Below are 26,998 nucleotides of genomic sequence, written 5' to 3'. Positions count from 1 at the left end.
AAAACAAGGTTCGCTCTTTCTCTGGTTAAACATACTTTATATATCCTTGTATAAAAGTTTCAAGAAACAATTGGCATAATAAATTACAGGCATACAGAGGAAGTATCACAAATCTAGGAAACTAATAGAAACGTCATCATCACATTTCAACTTGTCATTTCTTGCCGTAAGATTTTCAGTTTTTGTTCATTAACTGAACATGTATACTTGTATGGCCTTAATTTTGATGATTATAAAGGATCTATTTCGTTTGTTTAAAAATACAAAGAATTGGTAAAATGGAAATGTCTGATTTTTGTGACATGAGGGAGTATTTTTTTGGAAAGTGCAAGAAATTAGTAAGTTGATAATGAGAGTTTTGATTTGTCAAAAGAAATTTACACTTGCTTTGAAAAAAGCTAGGTTGAAATTTCTAATGAGGAATGAAATGACATTGAAATTAAGCAATAATGAAATTTAACCAAACGCTTTCGTATCATCGTTTTTCGTGTGTTGGATATACAATTTAAGAAGAAAATATAACTATATACATGCTCAATTGTTTGTGAATTTTTAAACTTTTCTCGTTGCAGCTATTTGCTCTTCTATAGATCTAACGCAAAATATAAAAGTTTTTACCCAATCACAATCTCTGTTTATCACACGTGCTAGAGATTAAAGGAAGTGATCATGAAAAAATTAATTGTTGCTTAATCAATTTTAAAAGCCTTTTGAAAATTAAAAATGAGGTCTGTTACCTTTTTGTTTATTTCTATCAAGAGATTTTATCAATTTAACACTCTCAGTGAAAGGTTTATGGAGGTAATCCATTATTCCCCAGCATGCATCTGTTCTCTGACGTAGATAAGCCACATTGCTGCTGGTGACTGGGTCCATGTTGGAACTAGGCCAGTGTTTATGTACAGAGTTGATAAAAGTTACACGAAAAAATATGCCTTGATGTGAAGAAAAATGTTGTGTACTGTCATGAGAAGACAAGGATTTAGTACATTTCTATCAATGAACCTCAGATAACTATATACTAGTATGATTGGTGCAAAAAATGAATAGATAAATTAATTTGTGAAATATGAGACCATCGCATTCCAGATGTTTGTACGGAGATGTGGCAGTCAGTGTTTACATAAATAAAATGCTGTTTGTAGATTTCAATTTAAATTAATATAAAAATGTAATTTCATTTTCTTTGTGGCCATGGTTTCTTACCGTTACTTTTTATTTAAATGCCCTGGAAATTTTTCTGATTTGTTTTTATCTTAGATCTTGATGATATATGTACGCCGGTTCTGTTTATGCTGTCAGAAGAATAACAGGACTAAGACACTTTTTAAAAGTCAGGATGCTGAGCAATGCACCTTGTGTGCTCATTTATGTAGCACACATTATGTTCAAACTCATAAACAAGAAATTCCCGAGTGCAAGAAAAACTAGGTCACAATAACACTGATCCACGGACATTCCATTCTAGTTACATGTCACATTAACTGCTGGTGGGAATGCATCATTCTGAGATCCAAAATCTTCCTCCATAAAACACTGTTTAAAAATGACAACTCTTTACATCCATTGCAAGTTTCAATTCACATTTTGATGATGGCATTTTATCTCTGTTACTAAACGTGTGTAAAAATGCAATGTGTCTCACTGGCGTCAGCATCAGTGCTGCCCTCTCTTAGATGCTTAGAGATAACCCAGCAGGGAGGTAATTATTTTAACAATATGGCAGCGCTCATGGATTGCAAGAATTAGCTATTCTAAGTGGCATATCTTCTTACTGAGGAAAGTTCTGTCAAAACGGTTTTCAGATATCATTATACACATCAAACAGACAAATTTGAGCCCTTGATAATTTTTTCATGTTCACTTCCTTTAAAGCGCTTCTATCCCTCTCACGCGAGTTCAATAAATTAAACTAAACACAAAACTCTTTTTTCTGGAGCTTCTCTAACTAAAATAACAATATGTTCATTCTCCATGCGTGATCACTTCTTTTTACCAAATACTTCAGATATACTGAACCTTTTACGATGAGCGTTACTAAATTCTTTGTATTGTATCGTGTTTTCGATTGGCTGGCGTCTGGGATTCTGCGCCTGCGGGGAATTCTGCTGAGCTGATAGTAATCAACCTGCTGTTGTTGTTGTTGTTGGTGTTGACGCTGACGTTGTTGAAAACTGTCATAGTAAGGCGCCGTCGATATTACACTTGGAACCGTTGTTGTGATTGGCTGCGGTTGATAGGACGGCATTGTGGGATAGGGTTGTTGATAATGGGGTCGAATGTTGTAAGCCTCTGTCACTATCGGTGGATGCTGATAAACCGGCGGAGTGGCTATTCTATCGTGACGGAATCCTTTTTTATTATCGAAATGATGGATTTTTGGAGGCACCTGTGTGGGGTAGTTATTGTTATCGGGAATGAGTTTCGGGGGAACTTGAGTTGGATAATCTGTTGTTAATTTTGGTTTAGAGTTCATTCCCCTACCATTAAAATTAGAATTCTTCCCCATATTCTGTGTGGGCACATTATTTGGCTTGAGATTTTGTATCTCAAAGATTCCATGTTTTCTTACAGTATTGGGATGACTTCTTTGCGACGTTGACTGAGGTCTCTGAGCTGGTTTTGGAGGTTTTTGAATGCGGGGTTGCACCACTTGATTCAAACGCGTTTCACCTCTCCGTGCATTTCCTGTGTTTTGATGACCGAAATTTTGGTGAAATCCCCCCTCGTTCTGGGGTTGTTCCTGAGGGGGAGTGGGAGGTAGACGGATCCCCGGACCAGTGTTAGATGATTGTCGAATCTCTTGCTGTCCTTGCGGTGGCGTCGGTGGAAGACGTCGGTTTTGGAATCCCTGTCTTTCTCTCTCCATTTGTTGCCTCTGAAGTCGCTCTCGTTCTTGTCTTTCTTGTTGTTGTCTGTTATTTTGTTGCTGCTGTTGCGAATTTTGTGGTGGAGTCGGAGGCAATCTATTTTGTTGTTGTTGTTGTTGCGAATTGTGTGGTGGAGTCGGAGGTAATCTATTTTGTTGTTGTTCTCGTTGCGCATTTTGTGGCGGAGTTGGGGGCAGTCTTTTTTGTTGTTGCTGCTGTAAATTTTGTGCTTGAGTCGGCGGCAATGTCTTTCGTGGTGTTTGTCCAACACTGCCTGCAGGAGAAGGTTTGGATTCTTTTTATTTACGGTAACAGAAACTTTATCGATGTTGGTCTGTCCAGACTGAGATTTATCAACCTTCGCCACAGAGATGTTTGCAAGAACCTCTGTTGTTGAATTTAAAGCATTTGTATTTGAAGCAACAATAGCACTAGTATTTGCGTTCATTGTGGTATTAGAGACAGGCATAGTCGTGTTGGTTTGTGGTGCTACTGTGATTGGATTGGGTGAAGTTGGTGCAGCGGTCGTGGTTGTGGTAGATGGTTCGTGAACGAGAAGTTTCACAAGATTCATAAGTTTCGTGAGTGTTTTTGCTGAATGTCGCACAGGAGATTGAGGGGTTATCGGCGGAGTGGTGGTGAGCTGAATCATCGCAAAGTGGCGTTCTTGGAATTGTTATACTGAGGCAAAACTTCAGGATCATACGTTGGTTTAACGACGTAGGATTTGTTAGCGACTACCCTAACAGCAGCTGGAGACGAGTTTTTGACAGTTCCGCTTACTGACGGTGAGAGAGTGACCCCGACGGCTGACCTATTGAACGGGCTCACGGTATTAGCGGCGCGAAGGCTGATCACTTTAACTCCCCCTGCGACCGAGAACCGTGAACCACACGCCTGATTCCATCGTTTGATTTATTGACAGCTGTGCCCTCTCGCCAGTTAAATGCAACAGCGGCTGGTTGTATGTTTGTATTGCTGGGAATAGCGAAAGAGTTGGACGGGGTAGTCTGATTAGCAGTAGGAGGGAGACTTGTTGTTTTCACATCATGACTGTTTAGAACTTGTTCAATCAATAACTGTTGAAGCAATTGATTCTGCATCTCAATCTGGGCAATGTGCTCTTCTAGTTGTTTGGCCTGGGATGTTATGTTTGATATTTTCGCGCTTGGTCCTGATTTGCTGGCAAAAAGTCCAAACAAAACGGAACCCTTGTCGGTGTCTGTGGGTTTTGGGCTCTTCGGACTCCATTTCCTAAGTTTGTTTCGAACGCTGACATTTGAACCTGTCCGCTTGGTATTGCTTGATGTTGTGATTGTCCAGGTGGAACAGTCTGACCTGTTTGAAACAATTGGAAAAACTGCTGAACAGGCACCAGCTGCCCGTTGATGACCTGATATGTGTTCTGACTGGACGGTTGGAGATTGAATATTTGTCCTTGAGCATTCACAAATTGTCCTGGTGTTTGGGATGCAGATAAACCAAGGTTCTGTTGCCCGTTCATTGTCTGGGATTGGCTGGGAGAAGGATTGAAGGACATCTGTATTACAGACTGCGGTGATTGGAAAGGTCTTCCAGCGCCGTTGATAATTGTTTGTCCGTTAGTTTGAATAGCTTGTGTCATTACTGGTGCCGGTGTCGGTAAAACAGGTCTTTTGACATTCGTACTCTGCTGATTTCCAATCAATTGGAATGTGTTGGTGTTTGTCATAGGGACCTGCATCGGCTGAGCAATAGTTCCACTGGACTGAATGGCTTGCTGTTGCATCAACATATTTTGATTACCATTAAGTTGGAATGGTTGTTGAAAGGATGAAATGACCTGCTGACCAAGGAATGACTGAATTTGTTGAGGAGCTTGTTGCACAACAACGTTTGGTGAGATTTGCGGTTGCGGTATCATACTTTGAACTGGTGCTTGTGGTGGCGTTAAACGGAATGAATTCACTTGATTGTTTACCAGTTGCTGGTGCAGCTATTGCAATTGTTGAATCTGTTGTTGTTGCTGCTGTAACTGTTGATGATGGTGTTGCTGAATTTGCTGATGTTGCTGTTGGAGTGAAAATGTAGGTGGCTGTTGATGGACAACATTTTGTTGCAGAAACCCAAATGAAGGTTGTGGCACCATCTGTGGTTGGTGTACAACTGGTTGGGGAATTGGATTGACATTCACAGTATTCATTGGATTTGGTTGTGCTTAACCAGAGTTAAAGAGACTGGGGTTACCCTGTACATTTTGGACGACAACATTATCTGGTGGTAATTTGTTGGAAGCCAAACATTGTGATGATGGAGGATTTGGTGGTTGTGATGGTGGTTGCCATGGTTATGTCATGATTCCCTGACCTCTGACATTTGAACCCACTGAAATATCATTAGATGACTGAGAGTTTGATCGTGAGGATGTTGAAGGAGATGGATTGGAAGGGGGAGAGTTACGTCTTCTATTGAATAAACCTCCAAGTTGACCAATGGTGTCCATGACTGATCCGGAACTGGATCGAGAAGAACTTCGCGACCTTGACCTTGAAGACGATGAACTTGATCGTTGTGAATTTCCCTCAGGATCTTGAATATGAACACCGAGCCCGAGTCCAATATTTGGAATCCTTTCCTTTAGTCTATTGATAAATTAATTAAATGACGAATGAAATAGGTCAAGGTTCCCCCTCGGTTGTTGAGCTGTTTATTTGCATCCGCGCTCTCCATTGGTCGGACGCGTCCATTGGTATCACTTCCGGGACGCAGGCGCCCTCTAGAGGACACTCTGTTGCTGATGTTTCGTACATTGAGTGTTCTCCTACTGTTACGTGATGACGATCTTGATCTTTGACCCTGCAAAAATATTATCATTGTTAAATTCCAAGTTTTGATTCATACTTTAGTGTTCATAATTGTAAGCATCATTTTCAATACTTCAATTAGCAATAGACTGAACAGCAATATGGTCAGTATAGAGTAGAAAAGGTTCTTAGATATGATCAGTATACACAGGACAAGGTTCTTAGATATGGCCAAATGTAGAGTAGACAAGGTTCTTAGATCAATATGGCCAAAATGTAGCGTTGCACATTCTGGTGCATTGAGACAAAATTCGTGCTTCTGAAAATAAATATAGTAATAATTGTTTCTAATCATTTAATAATAAAGGAATTTGATTATCAAGCGTGCAAGGCGACCTAAAATGAAGATTAAAAAGAAAAATCATTAGCCAATGAGGGCTCGCTTAACAATGGAGGCGTAGTAGGCAACCAATCAGATCGAGGTTCTTATCAAGGTTCTTAAATCAAATAATACGTTACTATTATATCTCAACTTTATAGCTAGCATCGTCGGGCGGGCTAAATAACGAAAAGATGTGATTAGTGCAAGTAATGTGTGTGTATCGCTTTATACCTCTATAGCTGCATTAGCAGAATATAAAATGAAAACTAACAATATGCACTGGCAAGAAAAAAATCTTGACGGATAATGAATTAAAGGTATATAAGCACTTTAAATTAGTTATTAATAAATAAATAAATAAAAATAAACTGCATGGTAAATAAATCAACACTAGTTAATTATCAAATTTAAAACATTTCAGATACTAATATGTGAAAATACATGTAGAAAAATAAATTAATAAACAAATAAATAGATATCAAATAAATAAATAAATGAATAGATAGATAAATAAATAGATAAATAAATATTAAGTTAGCAAAATGGTATGAAAACAAAGACCACATTTCCTTTTTAAAATCAATTTAATTTAAAAAAAAATGGCGCTCGCCGATGGCGGACGACAATCGTCGCCTGAGAAAATCTACACAGAGCTACGGAATGTGTGTCCCCGTACAGACTCTGTAAGTAACTGAGCAGATAATACAGACAATGTTTTCATTGATCATGATATGGTACATTGTGCATACAGCCCACAAAACACCGAAATGGTGGATGTATTGATGAATAATCGAGTGAACGAAAATCAACCCGAATACGACAATCAAGTCGATGCCACATACCTGAATGATGCACCATCAACTAGTACAAATGACTTTGTCTTATTTGATAATGTGCTACAAAATGTACCAAGAGAACTGTATATTGAAAAATTATTACAATTATCCTCAAGCAATGAGCAGATAATTATTGAATATAGAGCACTCTTGTGTACAAGAGCAAAAACCATTGAAGGGTATCCAAAGGGAAACCTCATTCAACGCAGAACCACCAAAGGTAACCCAAGCTCAGTAAGATATGCAAAAGACTGCTATGCCCTTTATATGTTTTGTAATGGTGATACTTCCCATCTTACTGACGTTTTTGACAAAAAGCATGACCCGTCAGATACGCCAAAATCACTTAACATAGATCTACACTGCCTGACAAAAACTTTGTTAGAACGTGTACGTGAACTTGAATCAACTGTCTCCAATACAAGCAAGGTCATCAAAAATATGCAAAAAACGATATCAGACCTAAAGTCCAAAAACACTGCTTTAACAGCTGATATCGATAAAGTGAAAAATGATTTCGAAGCTCATTCAATAACGTGTGAAACATTTCGTAAAACCACAAATTCACGACTCAAATGTGTTGACGGTCTTGATTCCACAGAAGAACATGCCAAATCACAAAGAGTCGACAACGAATTATTAAAATTATCGAAAATTTGTCAAAATCACCAAAAACAATTATCAGAATTAAAATTCCAAAAGCCATTTGCTGCTGTCGTTTCCCCGCCGAAGGCCCCTACTATCCGTCTTCAGACCAGTGACAGTACTTCGCGGTCCACTGACCATTCACAAAATCCACCTGAAAACAATACGCCAGGTAACGGTATAAATACTACAACACTGGGGAATTCCCCACATCGTGTACAGGACTCTTCTGGGGCAAATCAAATTAATATGCAAGTAAAGGGGGTCACTGACTTACAGCAGTCTCCGAAAAATACAGAAAACAATGAACAACAACCCGAAACAACTATAAGCACACCAGAACAACAAATGAACGAAAACAAACTTCCGATTCCGGTTCACATCTCACGAGAGAAAATTGTACCTATGAAAACTGAATCAAAAAAATTTAACAAACCAAGCACAGAAAAAGGAAATGATAAACGGGATGTATTCCTTGGAATAACACATCGCAGGCGCAAAAACGCCCAATTTTACCTTACAGGAATTGATCGAGAAACCACTAGAGACGGTATTATTAACTATGTCCGAGATAGGGATATCCGTGTAACATATCTTTCTCTATTCCAACCAAAGTATAATCCGGACTGTTTATCAGCAAAAATCAACGTTCCGGAAGAAAACCGTGAAACTATCAATATGCGATCATTTTGGCCTCGCGGAGTCAAATGCCGGTGTAATGAAGAATAATGACCCCCGTAGAATAATGACCGGGGGTCATTTTTCTACGTAGAAAAATGACCCCCCGGTCATTATTCTACGTAGAAAAATGACCCCTTTGCCTGAAGAATAAGTGTCATTTTCATAAAAATGAGCGCACTCCACATGAAGAAAACTGACCCCTGTGGAATAATGACCCCCTTGTAGATTAAAGTTTTTCAGTATATTTTTTTTTATTATTTGTGAAATAGTCTTTACACTATTGCAATTTTTACTGCTGCAGTTTACAGAAAGTAACAGAAATTATAATTCATATTCAAATAAACTTAAAGTGAAAGAAGGGGTATAACAGATTACAAAGCTCACCGAGACGAGGCATCACCTTTATGAGGCATCACCTTTATGAGACCACCTTTCTCATATTATGTCACGGTGTGAAATTCAATCTTTCGGACTATTTTTAATTATTGTGTAAATTATGTTTTTCGGACTTTGTGTTAATTGTTACAAAAACTTTTCATCTATTTCGACAACTGTTTTATAAACGTTATAAATTCCGCGCAGCATTAATCCCACCTGAGGCACAATCAGTGATGGACAGCTAATCTTTTAATTGACTTCTGTTTATGTTTATTGACACTTAAGCTTCTTTCATCTTATTAATCCTTTTATTACGGTGCGCCCGCTCCCGTACAGGACTAATACTGGGCCAACCGTGAGTTTCTTCTCTTGTTGTTGGACCCAGCCTCATAAAACCTCCAACAAGCCAACACGCGTTTTAGTTTTCAGACTTTTATATAGACTTTACATGAAATATACTTGTACGTGAGTTTGGTATGCATCAGCACCGAAGGTCTGATTCCAACTGACTATCATTTACAATTCAGAATAATATATAATGAACAATGGAACAACACAAAGAAGGATTAACATAAGAAGTACAGATGTAAGTAAATCAATTATCAAACAGCTATTGAGTAACTCGGGACATTTTAGCAGCATGTACATAAAAGGATTAATAAGATGAAAGAAGCTTAAGTGTCAATAAACATAAACAGAAGTCAATTAAAAGATTAGCTGTCCATCACTGATTGTGCCTCAGGTGGGATTAATGCTGCGCGGAATTTATAACGTTTATAAAACAGTTGTCGAAATAGATGAAAAGTTTTTGTAACAATTAACACAAAGTCCGAAAAACATAATTTACACAATAATTAAAAATAGTCCGAAAGATTGAATTTCACACCGTGACACATGCTTCGCGTCCGCGTAAAACACGTCCTCGTGTTTTGAATTTTTATCATCGACGGTAGCCGCGTTGTTGTCTTCTTTGCTGCCTGTGTGGTTGAAATCGGCGGTCAAGTTGTTTATCATGCAACCAGGCCTCTAGATGTTCGTTATCACATTCCAATACCCAAATGGTCTGCAGCAGGGCGTTGTTTTGTTCCCTCAGCTGTTTGATTGTATCGTCAGCCTCTGTCTGAATTTTCATCACATATTGAGAATGTTCACTCCCGATATCTTTTAGTTTCCTCTGCATTAAATCCATGAGTACTTTATCACCGTGTGCCTCTGCTTCTAATTTTTGAATTTTCTTTAGATACATATCAATGTCAGAACGTTTAGAGTTTTCTTGGAGCTTTGTTCTCAAATCCGTATTTTCACTTTGAAGTCTTGCGTTCTCAGACTTAGCACGTTGTAGATTTTCAGCCATACTCTTCGTAAGTAGATTGGACTTGCGTAGCTGAATCTTAATGTTGTGTAGCTCAGTTCGTAGAATACTTGAGGTATCAAACAAAGAATGAAATTGATTGTTACGAATTGAATTAAACGGCAATTCTCTCAAAGTACGTTTGTTTTCAAGATATTTGCACAGTCGTTTCATGTCTCGCGTCTTTTTACGACCCAAACCTGCTTCCTTTTCAATACATTTTGTTGGTTTCTTCATCTGTGTAAAACACATTCTGGAATAATGTCCAATTCTGTGACATCGGTAACACTTCTGGTTGAACGCGAAACATATAACGTTGGGATGCACGTTTCCGCACCTTCCGCACACTGGACGCTGACTTGAGGGGAAGCTGAACTTCTTCTGTCTCCACTGCGGTCGGAAAGAATATTCCATGTTGTATCTAGTTTAAATCGTCTTCTTCATCTGTAGACTCTGAATCTGGGGAAACTCGCTAAACTGTTGTAGAGGTCCAGGATCTGACTACTACAAAATATATGTAGCAGTCCCGGGTGTCGTTACCCGGATTCTCCACCAAATATTACGGTGCGCCCGCTCCCGTACAGGACTAATACTGGGCCAACCGTGAGTTTCTTCTCTTGTTGTTGGACCCAGCCTCATAAAACCTCCAACAAGCCAACACGCGTTTTAGTTTTCAGACTTTTATATAGACTTTACATGAAATATACTTGTACGTGAGTTTGGTATGCATCAGCACCGAAGGTCTGATTCCAACTGACTATCATTTACAATTCAGAATAATATATAATGAACAATGGAACAACACAAAGAAGGATTAACATAAGAAGTACAGATGTAAGTAAATCAATTATCAAACAGCTATTGAGTAACTCGGGACATTTTAGCAGCATGTACATAAAAGTTTTACGAAGTTCTTCTCGTAAAGGGGAACTCGCTGTTGTAATTAGCCTTACGCCCGGACGTAAATGGTAAGAAACCTTATTAACCTGAATAAAGACAAGGTCGAGGATACAATGTACATATGATGTTTATTCCTCTGTGTCCCAAGCGTAAGTGACCCAGTATAAAAATGAATATTAATTACAACATATTGACAATTAAATTTAAATTGAACATTATTAAAGAACATGATTAAAATAGACATTAATATAACATCACTGGTCCGCCATTTAAAGAGTGGCGGCCATATTTAAAATCAACTTCCGGTATCAATTCCCGGCCGTTGATTGACAGTATTACAATTTTAAAGTAAAAATATTGACTAAACAAATTTTCAAATACTGAACCCAATATCCAAATTAGTATTAAATTATCATTACAGTAAGTGAATATGAATCGGATGTACTGTACAAAATTATGTTTAAAATTATCTTATCGCCCAAGCTAGAAATGTTAAGGAACTTTTACTAATTTCTTAATGTTAAATTAAAGCTATCACTTTAACTTAATTTTTAAAAACTTGATTAATAAAAATACTTATATTTCATATAAAACAAAACTAACTTATAAAACATGAAAATACTGACCTGAATAAAGACAAGGTCGAGGATACAATGTACATATGATGTTTATTCCTCTGTGTCCCAAGCGTAAGTGACGAGAGGGAGACGGGGGAATAAACTTAATCCTCGACCTGTCCTCAGTGAGGTCACTCAAAGGGGGTAATTACAGTGTAATTAACAAATTATTATAATGACTTTATTGAATTTCCTTTGGGGAGCCTCGCGAGGTTAGCGTCCCCTTTTACCTTAATTTATATTCAATTAGCGGAAGAGTTTCTCACTATCCCTGGCATCTATTGTTATGCGTTAATCCTAAAGTGATAGTAAAATTAACTCAAATACCTACGTACTGACAGTTGAATAGATAGACCGACTTTTGTTTGCATTACTTCTTAACTTGAACATTTGATAATTGCCGATATGTGAGAATGATTTATTCCTAAATAAATTGTTACTAACTTTCTAGATCCGAACAAAAAGGAAACGTGTAAACGTTAATCCGAACCCATGTACATTATTTATCTAGCACGACGCTTTCTTCTTAATATTTCTTTAGCCCTGAAATTCTTAACTTTCACGTACCTTAAATCTTAAATTGTAAAATATAAAATAATTAAAACATTTACGAAATATTATAGACTATAAGTAATTATTACGTAAAATATATAAAAATCAAAATGTGCACCGTCACAATTATATGAAAACCATCCTTTATGATCTTGGATATTCATGGATTCTGGTTGGAAACAATATCGTATATCATCTGTTAAAAAATTGTATGTTATTCATATGTTCATAAATATAATAATATAAAATTAAAATTGCATCCTATCATAATTACAATATATATCATATAATACCATAAAATACCGTAAAAATTGTGAGATATGATATTGTAACGTATGATATGACATTGTATTGTGTTATACATTATTGTATTTGATCAAACAATACAATATCATAAAACATAATACAATATAGTATTATATGAAACAATATTAAACTGCATCAATACATCATAACATTGAAACATATGATATTATATTGTATAATTAAGCATTGAATCATTATTGTTTGAAAGATGTGGTCTCATAACTGCAACGGTGTGTGCATACAACTTGTATAACGCGCGCTAGCGCGTTATGAAAATTTGTTTGCACTCATTGTTGCAGTTATGAGACCACATCTTTCAAAAAATAATGATTCAATGCTTATATTTACGTTTTTTAAACATGTATTTCCTTCCCGCAAACATGATTTTTTTTTTAAATATATTCTCCATATTATTCATGAATTATACTTGCACTGAGGATTTCCGCAATACAAACTGCTCGGTATACAAGTGCATCACCCAGAATTAATGATGAAACCAAAATTATGAAAAGTTTACTCCACTGTTAGGCATTATAGCCAAGCTGAAGTTAGAGCCATTACGCCAGTAGAGGTTAACGGCCAAAAAGGAAAATCGTCAAAGTGCTGAGAGTACTCGTTCAGAAAATATATTTTACTTTATCCTCGGCATACTTTAGTAAGTTTAGTTAATATCAAGATGATTAATGCATCAATAGTTTGTATGAGCATTGGTAACGTTGGATACAATAAAGATCGTGTGATTAAAATCAAGCGGGATATAAACCCCTAACATGGGTGTTAACCTCTTATCAACGCTTTTAGAAACAATCTTTTCTTATTATAATCGATCAGTGTTTATTATCTATTAAGATTTACTATAGTCAGGTACTCTTCACAAATTTGCTCTAAAAAAATAAAGTCAATCCATGATCACAAATACAACATTACAACAAATGTTTAGAATATTGATGTTCATGTATTACGCAGAAGAAAACAAAACTAACGCAGAATGCTTTTTTTAAAAATCACTTTCCCCAAGAAATGTAAATAAGAAGTATTCGTATTCCTACATTACCTGCCCCCTTAGTCTTTTTCCATAAAGATATATACAAGTATCATTCTTCGATTGACAATTCATTCACCAATGAATATTGCTTATATTATTAAGGTCTTCCGTTTCCAACGGAAGACCTTGTACTGATTCTGTTGGAAATTCTTCATTATTATTTAGGGTTTTCCGTTTTTCAACGGAAAACCCTTCTGTTATTCTACTGTTTCTTATTATTATTTTTTTTTTTCCCGCAAATTTTGTGCACGAGATTTCTCGAACATTTTTTGTATGATTGCTATGAAACTTTCAGGGTATGTAGATGATATTAATATCTCTAGACGTTTTTTTCAAATTTTTAAAATTTACTTCCGGTTATGAGTTATTGCCCTTTAATTGAAAATTGGGGGGTCTTTTGTCCAGAGTTGATCTCGGGAACTACAGATGATAGATGCATGAAATTTGGCGAAATTGTCGGTAACATTTTATAGTTTTGCTGGCATGAAAATTTTGGTAATTTCTTTGTTAGTTTTTGAGCTATTTGTCGCCAAAGTTTAAGATTTTTTCGGGGCTGAAATTGTGTTGCTTTTTGTATTATAACCTTTAAACTAAAAATATTTTGTTAATACATATAGAACAAAAGTTGTTTAGAATAACGAGAGCTTTCATTTAAAATTAAGAAAAAAGGGCTGGCCCCTATAATTAGGGGTCAGCAGCTCATACACGTATTTTTCTGATAGCAAAAATCGTTATCATTTTATGAAAAAAAATGAATTCAGTTATTGTTAATATATTAAATAATGTCATTTGGTATCAAATTTAAAAAGTTCTGTGCCCTATTTTTTTCAAATTTCATAAAACAAATATGTGTGAATCGTAACGTTACATGAACGAGTTAATTTGTCTACATAGACACACAAGCGAACAAATGCCACTTTAAGGCCCAGGCATATACTGCATTACGTTGTGTTGCGTCTTAGATAAATAGTTGTGATTCAATTTCATTTTTTTTCATCTATATCATTTATGAATTCAATGAACACACATTATTTTAACGTTCTATGTGCAACTATTTGTCGGGGCGCCCCTGTTTGTAACCCCCGCGCGCGCGCCGAATGTAAACAGTAACGAACGGCATTGTAGAAAAGAGAGAGCCGTAATGCAGAAGAGAAGTTGTGTATTCTTTCGACGTACAAATGCATTTTCAATTTACTGTGAAACATATGAACATGCACAGGGAACAATACTACATATTTGTTTAAGGAGGATATTTTTCTCGTGTGAATCGTTTACGAGGAAATTCTGACAGCCACACTTCTGTCGACGATCAGCCGTTGATAAGCTACGAGTAATAAAGGGGAAAAGATGGACATTAAAGTGTGTGATTTATGTGGATGTTACTGAAGAAGGTGAGGCTTTTACTCCTTTTAAAGTTTAAAAAAGTTAAAGTTAAAATTTAGTATAGATGTACATGTAAGTACGTGCACACTGTTTGTTTTTGTTATGGTGTGGGTGTTTGTTTACTAGGCTAACGTGTAATTTTTACATGTTTCATGGATGTTTAGACTCGCTCGAGGTTCATGGGGGACTGGAAAGGGTAACTGAATTTATCTATTTAAAAAAATAACAGATTGTGAATTTTCAACTCAAAATTCAAAGCAGGGTCTAATTAGAAACATATCATATATTCTTGTGCAGAAGACTCCAAATGTAGTCATGAATATCCTGTAGACATAACTTCAAGTAAATAAAATTGTATACTTCAGACTTCAGAGTTAAAACATGACTTTAATATCTTTATGATGCCAATCATTGTATCATTAGAAAGGTTTAGCAGACCAACGGGTACCCGGTACATGTACTTGTACATGTAGGTTACAAGTTAGAACTATGCGTACTATTCTACCAGTTCACATAATTTTTCTTGTTTAGCAGTTATGATGTGTACTTAAATTGTCCTTGTTAATGTTTTAAATGTAATTTTTTATTCTCTTTTTTTAATCTGACTACTGGCAGTACTGGCCTGCGAGCAGTTCTCGTCGAGGACCATTTCTCGCTGGTGCACTGTAACATCATATTTTCGTATATAATTTTATGTGTTGATAAATAGAGGATATCTATATTGTGTGATTTTATATTTGCTTTATCCAACGAGTTGAAATGGTGTATATATTCGCGAGGCTTGCCGAGCGAATATAACCATTTCAACGAGTTGGATAAAGCAAATATAAAATCACACAATTATAGATGTTCTATTTATCTCATACAATTTGATTTATATTATGAAGCTTTTGAGACAGTCCCTTGTGTGACCCAAATTGGTTTTTTTTCTTCAAAGATTAAAAACGATTATGCAACGTTGTGTTGTGCGGCTATTGTGACCTTGCGCAATACAATTTAGTACGTCATTCCTGAGATAAATCTAACTGTTTTAATGTAAAGTTTCACTGAAATAAACCTTAAAATAATTTTTTAGCTCTAGATAATTTTTCTTAGAGCTTATTCACTTGATTAAATGGAAATTCCGATTAGAAGACTTGAATAATCAAGTTTGTTGACATACACAAAGTTGCGAATGCTCGTTAGTTTGAATTGACTCGAACGAGGAACAGTTGTTGATGCATGATGTTTAATAAAACAAACACTAGGCTAGCCTTATGATTCAAAATTGAAAATAGTGAATAAGAATGCTTACTGGTGGTGGAATAAAAGTCTCATGAAACATTATCTCGGTAAGTTCTTGTATATAAACACAACCAGAGCGCTCTGTTTTCATCACGTCGTCAGGATGAACTCCTTGATAGTTAACGTAATTTGTAGTTTTATAAACTTCACAAAGCAAAATGAAAGTTGGAAGTGGGCTAAATTTATCAAAATCTTGACAAACAAGAAAAAAGGGTCTTGTGGTTACGGTTATGAATAACTTTGCAAAAAAGGAGTGGGGGGGGGGGGGGGGGCTAACCTTCGAAATATTGGCCTCCCCAACTCACAATAGCCCCCTGGTTCCGACGCCTGTGCTACGCAGTTATGTGTTTTCCTTCATATTTGTAATTTAAATCTTTGACAAAATCAATTTTAAATTAATTTTTGTAGTAGATATAGTTATGTTGAAAGTACTATCAAATCTTCGAAAATAGGTCACTAAAGCGTTGAAGCGAGGGGCTGTGTCAAAAGTAGTTCCGACCGGAAGTATTTGATATAGCATCACCCGTGTGATATAGCAAAGGTTTATCACACGGGTAATATACACCACACGTATGAGATAAAATGACGTAACAATGCACTGGTGAGAAATGGTACTCGGCGAGAACTGATCGCACGCCAATATTGATTAATTACAGACAAAAACTGAAGGTTGCGCGTGTTATTTTTTATTGAACAACATTGTTTAAAATAATTCTTTATATATGTGATGATCAGACCGGTTTGAATACCAGTGCCAGAAAGCTCAGTTGGTAGAGCACCTGACTAGAGATTCAGGGGGCCCAGGTTCAAATCCCGGTTTGGTCCTTCATTATTTCTCCCATCCTGTTACAATATTGGTGCTGTGACCAACCCCTGGAACTAACAGGTTAACTCCTGCCAGGGGTGATCTTCGAGGGTGAAGATCATTTAAGGGGGAAGGAATGTGACGGTCAGACTGGTTTGAATACCGGTGCCAGATACATGTAGCTCAGTTGGTAGAGCACTTGACTAGAGATTCAGAGGGCCAGGTTCGAATCCCAGTTTGTTCCGTCGTTATTTCTCCCATCTTTTACATATTACATGTATATCAGATATATGACAGATGATTAAGGTCATCACATGTTTTGCAAGATGCAATAAGTGTTAAAAACCTTTACTTTACAACACAATACATATAAGTGAATATTTATGTTTCCTGTTATTATTTGGTGTGGTTTTCTTGACAGTGTCGCATAAACAATTTACCCGCTCCTAAAACACAAACTTTCTTTTTTGTGGATTCAGCTTACCGCTGATTGGCTGCTGTTGCAGCAGACAAATAAGATATGCACGCACAAAACACAATGAACTTATCAGAGAATGAGTTGAGTTTATTTCAACTGTTGGAATTTGGGGTTGTTTTTTTTAAAATGTATACTTGTGACAAAACATATATGTGGTACATACAGCTGTAGCTTTGTGAAGAAAATTTTGGTTAGACCATATATACCTATCATGCAAGTAAATGATATTTACAAAAAACTTGCAATTTATGGCGCACGAAATATACGCTAGTTTTATAAAGATTGACATACATGTAATGTACCACATTCTGTGAAAAATAATCTATTAAAAATTCTTCATTAAGTTTACTCTTACATGTTTTATGCTTATTACACATAGTATTGTTTTTAAAACATGTAATTTATAAGAAAATAAGCAAAAACCCTTGCTAAATTTATTTGCAAAAAAAAAAACACAGTAGAATTGATAAAAAATGGTATACCAGAAGCTAATACCAGTACATGTACTTTGACGCTGTTTGGTGGGTAATATTCGTTTGTAATTTACGAATTGAAATATTGACTGTTGCACTACAAGTACGGTAATAAACTCTCTCTCTCTCTCAAACTCTCTCTCTCTCAATTTGATAAGTGTTTATACCTATGAAAATTTTTTAATATTATATTATGACTTGATATGCAAATTTTTGATCTTGTACTGCCTAAATGTTATGTCATGTATTGGGATATGTCATACCTATTACACTGCATGGTCAGTGTATTTTTTCCAGAAATACTATGCATATGTTAATGTAAACACAGCTATTACTAGTACATGTATGTAAACACAGCTAATTATTTTTTTTTTTTTATTTCAGCTCAAAACAGACTCTTGTTACCACATGGCTTTTACCGGTACCTGTTGATTCTTGTGGGTCAGCTCCTGAGATTAACCTGTCACCTCTATCCACATGCATATTCCTTGTGTTCTACAGACTATTTACCGGTAATTCAAATTAAATCCGATAATGCATAAACAATAATGGAACTTGAAGAAAGCATCATGCCATGTTGTGGTTTGTGTTTGATAAGAAATTATGAAAACAAAATTAAGGCTGTTTATAAAGAAATTCATAATTGCTGTGAAAATTTGTTTTTCAATAAAAGTATACAATTATGTTTCCTTTATTTTTTATTTCATAAAGATATTTAGATGTGTTTACATAATTGAAAAATCCCCCCCCCCTCTATTTAATTGTCTGCATTAAGATTACATGTAGGATATGTAAATGTACATTTGACTTTGAAATAACATCTGCTATGATAATTACTTTTGAAATGAACAAGAAACAACCTCTTTCTACCTTTCTAAGGTATATATGCATAAAAAAAAGTAGAAAAACATGTCAAATTTGAAAATTTTTCATTGAAATCAACTCGATCTGTCTCCAGCTACCTGGGTGTGTTTGAATTTAATTTTAATTTAAGGCAGATGTCTAACTTGTAGGTTGTAACTTACTGTTTTAGCATGGTTAGAAGGAGACTAGAAATCAGAATAGATTAGATATTCACTAAATATGATTGTTAGCTTACTTTTTTCATGAAAACAAGAAATCACAAGCAGGACAGCTGTCTATTTGTTAATTAAAATGGTACAAATCATACAATAAACAAATAAAGATCAAATTTTAGAATCATTGATGATTGTTTTCATATGTGTGAGAAATTACTCAAGGAAATTGCCACACGTTTCATAAAATTAGGTAAAACATTTCAAACCATGACTTTTTATGAAAATCAAAAGATTGGGGGGGGGGGGGTATACATGTAAGGGTATTTCTAAGTGATGTGAAGCTTTTATCATGATTATATCATGTAGGGGTATGTTGTATTGAATAAGGTTTCTTTTTAAAGGTGGTTGAACAAAAGTTGACCTCTAAAAGGTCAGGTAAAGATGTTTTACTATGGAGAACCCTGTAAATCTGTGTTTACTAAAGGAAATTGGAAATGGTGGGTTCACTTAAATGGCCATATTTTTATTAAACCTCAATGGAATTGGCAATATGTGGTATTCTTTTTCTCAGAATTGCATTAGCTTTCTTAGTCTTTTCATAAAAATGTTAGTGTACTAAGTTAAAGGTACAAGGAACAGTTTCGGATAAAGTACCGTCAATATTTTTGTAAAATTGAGAGTGACTGTACTTGAAGGTTTATCATTGTTGCGTAGATTCATGAAATGAATTTTAATGATTATCAATAGTTAGAGGGATGTCTCTTGTTGGAATTGGTAAGCAATATTAAGGCCCCTGATTTTAAGTACATGAGAAGCAGAAATAAATTGTGAAACTTGCGGCTATGACAGATATGTTGACTTTACAGTGAAATTGAAGGTTACAAACGGGAGGTTATATAACATGAAATGTAGGTGGATGGGATATTATATGCCTATTTAGTATTTACTGGGTATGAGGACAATAGCAAGTTTACTGTCCCCAAAGACAGCAACTATTTAATGAGGCAAAGCCAAGGGAAATAGTTGCTGTGGAGTGGGACAATAAACTTGCTATTGTCCGAATAGTCAGTTAATTGGTATTTCATTATACAGAAGAAAACTTTATTTGTCAGCGATGCACAATTTCTTGATGATAAACAAATTAGAGTTAAATCAAACTTTGTATTTAATGATGCGATCTTATTAGGTCAGAGGTGTTCCGAGTTTAAGGTGATATGGGACACTTCCATGTTGTGACGTATTGTTTATCGAAATAAACAATAAAATAAAGTGTAATTATATAAGTACATGTAGTTTCTTTTCAAAAATGGTCACATAACTCCTTAGCACAGTGGGTTAGAGGGTTACTAGGAACCTGTAAGTCATGAGTTCGAATCCCGCTGGGGTTTTTACAATTTTTACCTTTTCAAATATTTTTAAAAGCTATTTTTTGGTTAAATATTGTAAATATTGATGACTATTCACCATGGGCAGATAGCATGGATACTATTTTAAATTAGATAAAAAGGCATGTTTATGCGGGCGCCTTCTAGTGATCAATTTGTCCGTCTGTCCATCCGAGATGGCTTGACAGGAGCATAGCTTCTCTCCCCTTGGCCCAATCTGGCTCATACCTCATCCACAGGGTTCCTTTGGTTGAAGGATGTGCAGTGACCTTGAACCATGTTTTTAGGTATAAGGTTAAGGTCATAGCAGAATTATATATATAAAATCCTTGTCTGGGGCATATCTTTTTTCCCTTTGGTCCAATCTGGCTAATACTCACAGAGTGTCTCTATGGTTAAACGATGTGCAGTGACCTTGCATGAAATTTCTAGGTAAAGGGTGAAGATCATATCTGATCATGCAAAAATCCTTTTTTGAGAGCATATATAATTTCTACTAACCCTTATTTGGCTCAGACTTCACATAAGCAGAGCGTTTGAGTAAAGGGTGAAAGGGTGTGTAGTGACCTTGAACCTATTTTCAGTGAAAAGAAACTGTGAAGGTCATAGCAGAATTATATTTTAAAAAATCCTTGTCCGGAGTATATCTTCTCTCCCTTTGCTCCATTCAGCCTCATACTTCACCCACATGATGCCTTTGATCAAAATATATGCAATGACCTCGAATGATATTTGTAGATGAAGAGTCAAGGTCATATCAGATCACACAAAAATCCATATTTCAAGAGCATAGATATACTCTCCTTTTAGCCCCAATTTGGCTAATATTTTACCTTTACAGAGTTTATTGGTTAATGGCGTGCAGTGACCTTGAACCAAGTCTGTCAATGTGAAGGCAGGGCTCGACATTAACGCTTGTCCGCTTGTCCGGTACCAGTTAAAAAAATATGCGGACAAGTGAATATTGCTGGCCACTTGTCCGACTGGACAAGTGCATTTTTTATAGTAAGAAGTCTCCAACATTTAAAAAAGAAAAGAAAGTTTTGTGATAAGTTTATCTGTAGTCTCGTTATAAGTTTATCGATTAGTTATTTTGAATTTCGATCCCGACATCAAATTGCAATGCAATTGAGTTACTCTTGATCGGGATTGAAGTTCACTAATTTCAAACAACTTTCAAGGTGTGGATCTTAGTTCTTACAAAGTACCAAACACATATGTTAAGAAAAAGAAAGGAAGAAAAGGTAGCAAAGATAAAGGATTATGGAAAGAAATGTAACTTATTTTAGGTTTCATTCATCATTGATAGACTATGATGACATTCCATGTTTAGTTTAAAAAACAGCTGAGAAATCAATATAACAGTTACATGTATTTTTAAACCTGATGCTAAATTTAAGATGTCTTGTAATTTGCCATGACAAAGCTACAGCTGACAAATCATGTTTAATGTTATATAGAACAAATACATGTACATAATTATAGGAAAGACACTTTAAGTTTCCATTTAAAAAGTCAGGTTATTAATTATAGCTAGAGTATTAATCAATAAATGATTTTATTTTAGTAATAGAGTACTGTAGTTCTCAAGTTGACAATATTTGATCTTTAATATTGAAAATTTTTCGGACAAGTGAAGTTGAAGTTCGGACAAGTAAATGTTTTGGTCACTTGTCCGAATGGACAAGTAGGAAAAAAAGTTAATGTAGAGCCCTGGAAGGTCATAGCAGATCTTTTTAAAATTAGTTTTAGACAGTAGATTATTTTCCAAATATGCTTAATCTTGGTCAGATTGAACAAAAATGCATGTATGTTAGGAGGAATGAAATTGAATTAAAAGTTCTATGCCAGCTGGAAAAATTTCAAGTTATAGCTCAAGGTCAAAGCAGAATTCTCTGAAATTACATAAGCGGGGCCCTTTGAAATGTTCACCATTTCAATGTTGTCTGGTTCATAGTAATTTTACATAGAAAATATTCACAGAGGTACAGTAAAGTAAACTTAACATCGATAAGTTTCTGACAATTAATGACGCAACGAGCACACAGTACGAAAGGTCAACCCTTTGAAAAGCAGTGAAGAGAAAAAGTTGCTCAGAATTATGTTTTAAACAAAATTGATTTTTTACGTAAATTTTAATTTTGCATTCTGGGTTAAGAAAAAAGATGTTAGTTCAAGGTAAAGTTAACTTGTACCTAAAATGAAGTCAAATTTGTTAAGTCGTACTTAAATACATTGGTTTTTTTTGTTAAGTCGTTCTTGAAATGGTTAAGGGTTTTTGGTTAAGTCGTACTTAAAAACATTCGGATTATGTTAAGTTGTACCAAGAATCATTCGATTTTTTTTTTATCTTTTTGTACTTAGGTTTCTTTGTTACTAGATAAAGAACTCTGCTTCTTAGACGTACTTCTAGCGTTGCTTTCGACATTAGCGGAAAACCCACTCGTTGCTTTGCAACGAGCTTTGCTCTAGTTTTCTTCTTCTTTTTCTTCTAGACGTTTCTTTAAACTGTAATATCTCGCTTGTTTGTCATTAGATTTTATTCAAATTTTCAGGATGTATTGGAAATGACAATAGCTTACTATAGCACAAAATATTTTGAAATCGCTACTTCCGGTTTTGAGTTATTCCCCTTTGAATATTTTTTTAGTGGGTCTCGTGTACCTGCAAAGGCTCCGAGTTGATCCGTAGCAAGTAGTTTTAATTTACAAATCTTTAATGTAGACATCTTGAACGTTGTCCTCCTAGTTTTACATGTTTGATTTACCCACGTTTACTTCTTAAAAAATTACATCGAAATTTATGTTTCAAAAAATGTTAAATTTTGCTTATATCTTTGCTCAATAACTTTTTAGTAGTAAACTTTTTCTAGTCACATATAGAACAAAAGTTGTGCAGAATTTTACGAGCTTTCATATGATACCATAAAAAGGGGGCTAGCCCCTAAAATGAGGGGTCTAGATCCCTTAAAAGTCTTTGCCTCATAACTCTAAAACGGTAAATTTTTCGATATGGGCGTCGCTGCAAAAAATGTTGTTTGTGACTTTATTGATGTCATAAAACTGTTTTTGTGTTCGGGTATTGCATAATATGAGTATAAAATGTAATACGTGTTGACCAGTACTCGCGGCAATTTGGCCAATGAACGAAACTCTCCCTTGCCCGCGGCCGAGAAAATCGGTCACCATGGTCGCGGCTGGGCTACCTAGCGGTCAGCGGTTATCTAATACACGAGAGTTGCGTCTCTCAAATATGAGTTTATTTAGCCGCAAACTCAAGAATTGTTTTTAAATTAGTTTTGATTACACATAAAAGTTTATGGACTAAACGATTAGGTGTCAATTAAGAAATCGTTCAGTTAATTAATAAAATCAATGTCATTCTCAATCTAAAGCAATATCAGACATAGATCAATTGTGGGTTTCAAGTTTGAAATAAAGAACTTCTTTTTGATAGAATATGGTCATTATACTGCACACTTTTCAAATCTTGTTCGGTTAAGAGCTGTGCGTGTCTATGCGTTGTACTTCTACGTATTCTATCCTTCGTCCACGGCCGAGGAGATCAGCCACGGCTGCACTACCTAGCGGTATGCGGTTATCTAATACACAAGTTTCGCACATTGCGACGCACACTTAGACGAATATGAACGTGTGTGAGTTTATATAGCCGTAAATACAAGAACTGTTTTAAATTTATGTTATAAAAGTTTGTCCATCTTGTGTTTATTTTATTAAAAATTTGAGTGTAAATGAATATTAATGAACGATATTATTCCAAATCGGAAACATCGTCAGACATAAATTAATGGTAGGTTTGTATATCTAAAAAAAATTTTACCCCCCCCCCCCCACAAATATTAAATGACGATCGTCCCTCGCACATGGCTGAGGAGATCTAGCGCGAGTGGACAAGTGATCCGCGATCGGCTCGTGTTCTTCTACATGTACCTTATCACGCGTTCATGTTTCATATTTTGCATGGACAGAACTATATTTTATCATGTTTTCAACTATTATATAGGTTTAAGATGAAAAGATAAATTTATTTTACTTGTACAGTTGATTAAGCATTGATTTAATTATACGATAGCGTACAAGGTAGTTTAAAAATCAAATCAAATTATAATCAAAGTTCCATGTTACATGTTTGCCGTAGGTGCTAGCAGGATAAAAGAATGTCCTGAATTGAGGCATTTGATGATTATTTTAAAGAATATTCACATGAGTTTTAAACAACTTAAGATTAGGTTCTATCGTTCACATATTAATCACTCTGTAGTTTTTTCTACATGGTTGTTCGTTTCAGTATGGAAGCGAACTCATTGCTGCGCCCCCCCCCCCCCCTCCTCCCGCCCCGCTGACAAGCCCTTGCGCTGGATTTTTTTTAAATTGGCGAAAAGATATCCAGATCTGTCGAAAATCATTTTTGGTGACTTCTGCTTATGTGTAACATTTTCTCCTCAACGTGTTTCATTTTTCCACCCTTTTGTTTATTCGGTCAGTCTGTGTTAATTCAATTGCCACGTGTGACCGAAAATCTTGTGTCGCTTCTCAGAACATATGTAATTGAGTAACAGTTGAAAGTACGAAAGCCGAGAAGGATCATTCGAGATTCGAGATTCGAAATACGAGATTCGAGATTCGAAATTCGAGATTCAATATCTAAATTAACCAATCAAATCAAGGATCTGAAAATATGTATCCTAGCGACATCAAACTGTTCTAAATAAAAATCATACGTACATGCTCTTATATACAAATAAATGCTATGTTCACTTCTCCCTACCTTACTAAATAATTATTTGTATTTACTTTTACACAGAATATCTAAGTAGACTAGTAATAATGCAGTGTGCTTCGCGGATTTAAGTGATTTTGTTTGCCCTGGTGCATTTCCACCTGATGCGTTTGAACCCTAAGGTATTTCACCACCAGTAATAGTTTAAAACCCAGGTTTATTCACCCCTTTTGTGTAAAAATGCGGTTATGGTAGAGAACTTCATAAGCGTAGCTAATTTTTTCTGTAGGGCGTCCTAGGCCAATTTTAAAAATTTTTACTATGTTAATTTAATAAGCTCCATTTTCCCGAGGAGGGGGTCCAGATCCCCTGACCCCCTCCTTTCTAGATCCCCGCATGAAGATTAGTACATGTATCTAAATAATCTAAATATAAATAATCTGTCCTGTTTCACTAATAAATATAAGCATTACTTATCGTTTTTTGGTATGCATACAGTGATACACTAGTACTATGATTATAAACAAATCATTGAGATATTATCACATCATACGGAATTATTAATAAATACAATTTTTTTCCTTTTCCTCTGTAAACAACTTATTATGAGTCTTACTTTTGGAATTGTTTTCAATATAGAAGGATACCTACTCTCTACAATTAAAGGTAGGGATGATAGGGTGCCAATTTGTTCACATTGCCGATTTCTTGTGCAGAGAACAGTAAAACCTTTTATTTGATTGTGCATGAATATTTCAAAATTAATTGTTGTACATATATTTTGTTATATTTCATTCATTGATATATCAACAAGAAAGAATAAAAGCATATGTTTCACAGCCAAGTTAAGTTTCTCTGTAGTTTCCTACCCCCCCTACCCCCCCCCCCCCCCCACCGCACCAAAATTGACAATAATTACATATAAGTCATACAAATGTTTACTTTTTTTGTAAGTAAATCTCAAAAGATGTAAATAAGCACTGCAAACAAAGATGTGTGTATTTAATCTACTACTACATTACACTTAGCCAGATAAAAGGTAATCAGGATGAAGCTACAAGGGGTGAGTGGTGCAAATTTACCAATTTGTCGCCATACACACAGAACACCAAATAAAGAAACTGTGAGTGGTGTGTGGAATGCATAAAAGATGGCGGCAAATTATCTCAAATAATCAGTGCAAAAACCCACAAATAGGCTGTTATTTGTTACATATCTTGCAAAAACATTGATAAAAAATGTTATCGTCCCATAACATAGCCGATTAAGTTAATGTGTACATATGGTCAACGTACATGTAATTCTAATATACAAGAAGGCGGACGTATCAGGCGGGGATCCAGCAAATTAAATTTCAAAAATGCTCGGTTGAATTACATTAAATGCTTTGAAAATTGTTTTAAGGTAGTCCATCCATAACTAAGGTGAATTTAACAATTTTGATTGATCTATACTACATCAAATACATATTTTGAAGCTATTATGAGGCTGACCTAAACCAAACTTGGGTGCATGTATGTAGTCAATTAAATGAACTTTTTGCACTTAAAACTTTTTTTAAGAGTTGTCTGCCCTTTAAGAAAATTTTAAAAAATCATATTCTGAAAATATGTATGGTAAACTATGAATTATTTTAGCATATTCGAAGACATTGAAAGCTTTTGCAACTTTTAACCAAGAGAAATGTGAGAAAATTACTGGTACTAAAGAAATATATTTAAAAATGCATTCTTCCCATAGACTTCAATGTTAACTTCAACATATGATAAATTTAATAAAATTATTTTTTTTTTAAGATTTCAAAGGTGAAACTTTATTATTTAATAAACTCCTTAAAATTACATTAAGATTTTAGTGATCAAACTTGCAATCTATTAGATATGAAATATGATAGTTATGGATGGACTACCTTAAACTATCGCACGGGTCAAAATGCATGATAGAAGCTATGATTGTACAGTGTAATTGGAAACTTTCATTTTATATCAATATGTACATGTAGTATTACCTATTATAACAAATGAGAGTATAGCACAACTGCCACAAGCAATACATGTGCTTCACCGGCACCACCTCCCTCCCCAT

At 35.3% G+C, this 26,998-nt stretch overlaps 1 protein-coding gene, 1 long non-coding RNA gene and 1 pseudogene across 2 annotated transcripts in view; 1 reads left to right on the top strand and 2 right to left on the bottom strand.

Moving 5' to 3' along the window:
- LOC128170467 (complement C1q-like protein 4) overlaps positions 1 to 26,998 on the bottom strand; it is a 290,459-nt gene that overhangs the window by 114,475 nt on the left and 148,986 nt on the right. The gene's annotated exons all lie outside the window — the stretch shown is intronic.
- LOC128174027 (nuclear receptor coactivator 6-like) lies at positions 1,875 to 10,340 on the bottom strand (annotated as a pseudogene).
- On the top strand, positions 14,002 to 21,219 carry LOC128170474 (uncharacterized). Its single transcript, XR_008241848.1, has 2 exons — positions 14,002 to 14,737; positions 18,154 to 21,219. It is a non-coding gene; the product is annotated as an uncharacterized LOC128170474 (long non-coding RNA).

This window comes from Crassostrea angulata, chromosome 2 (genome assembly GCF_025612915.1).
Source record: "Crassostrea angulata isolate pt1a10 chromosome 2, ASM2561291v2, whole genome shotgun sequence".
In the NCBI taxonomy this organism is placed as follows: domain Eukaryota; kingdom Metazoa; phylum Mollusca; class Bivalvia; order Ostreida; family Ostreidae; genus Magallana; species Magallana angulata.
This window is presented reverse-complemented; position numbering and strand designations above follow the sequence as displayed.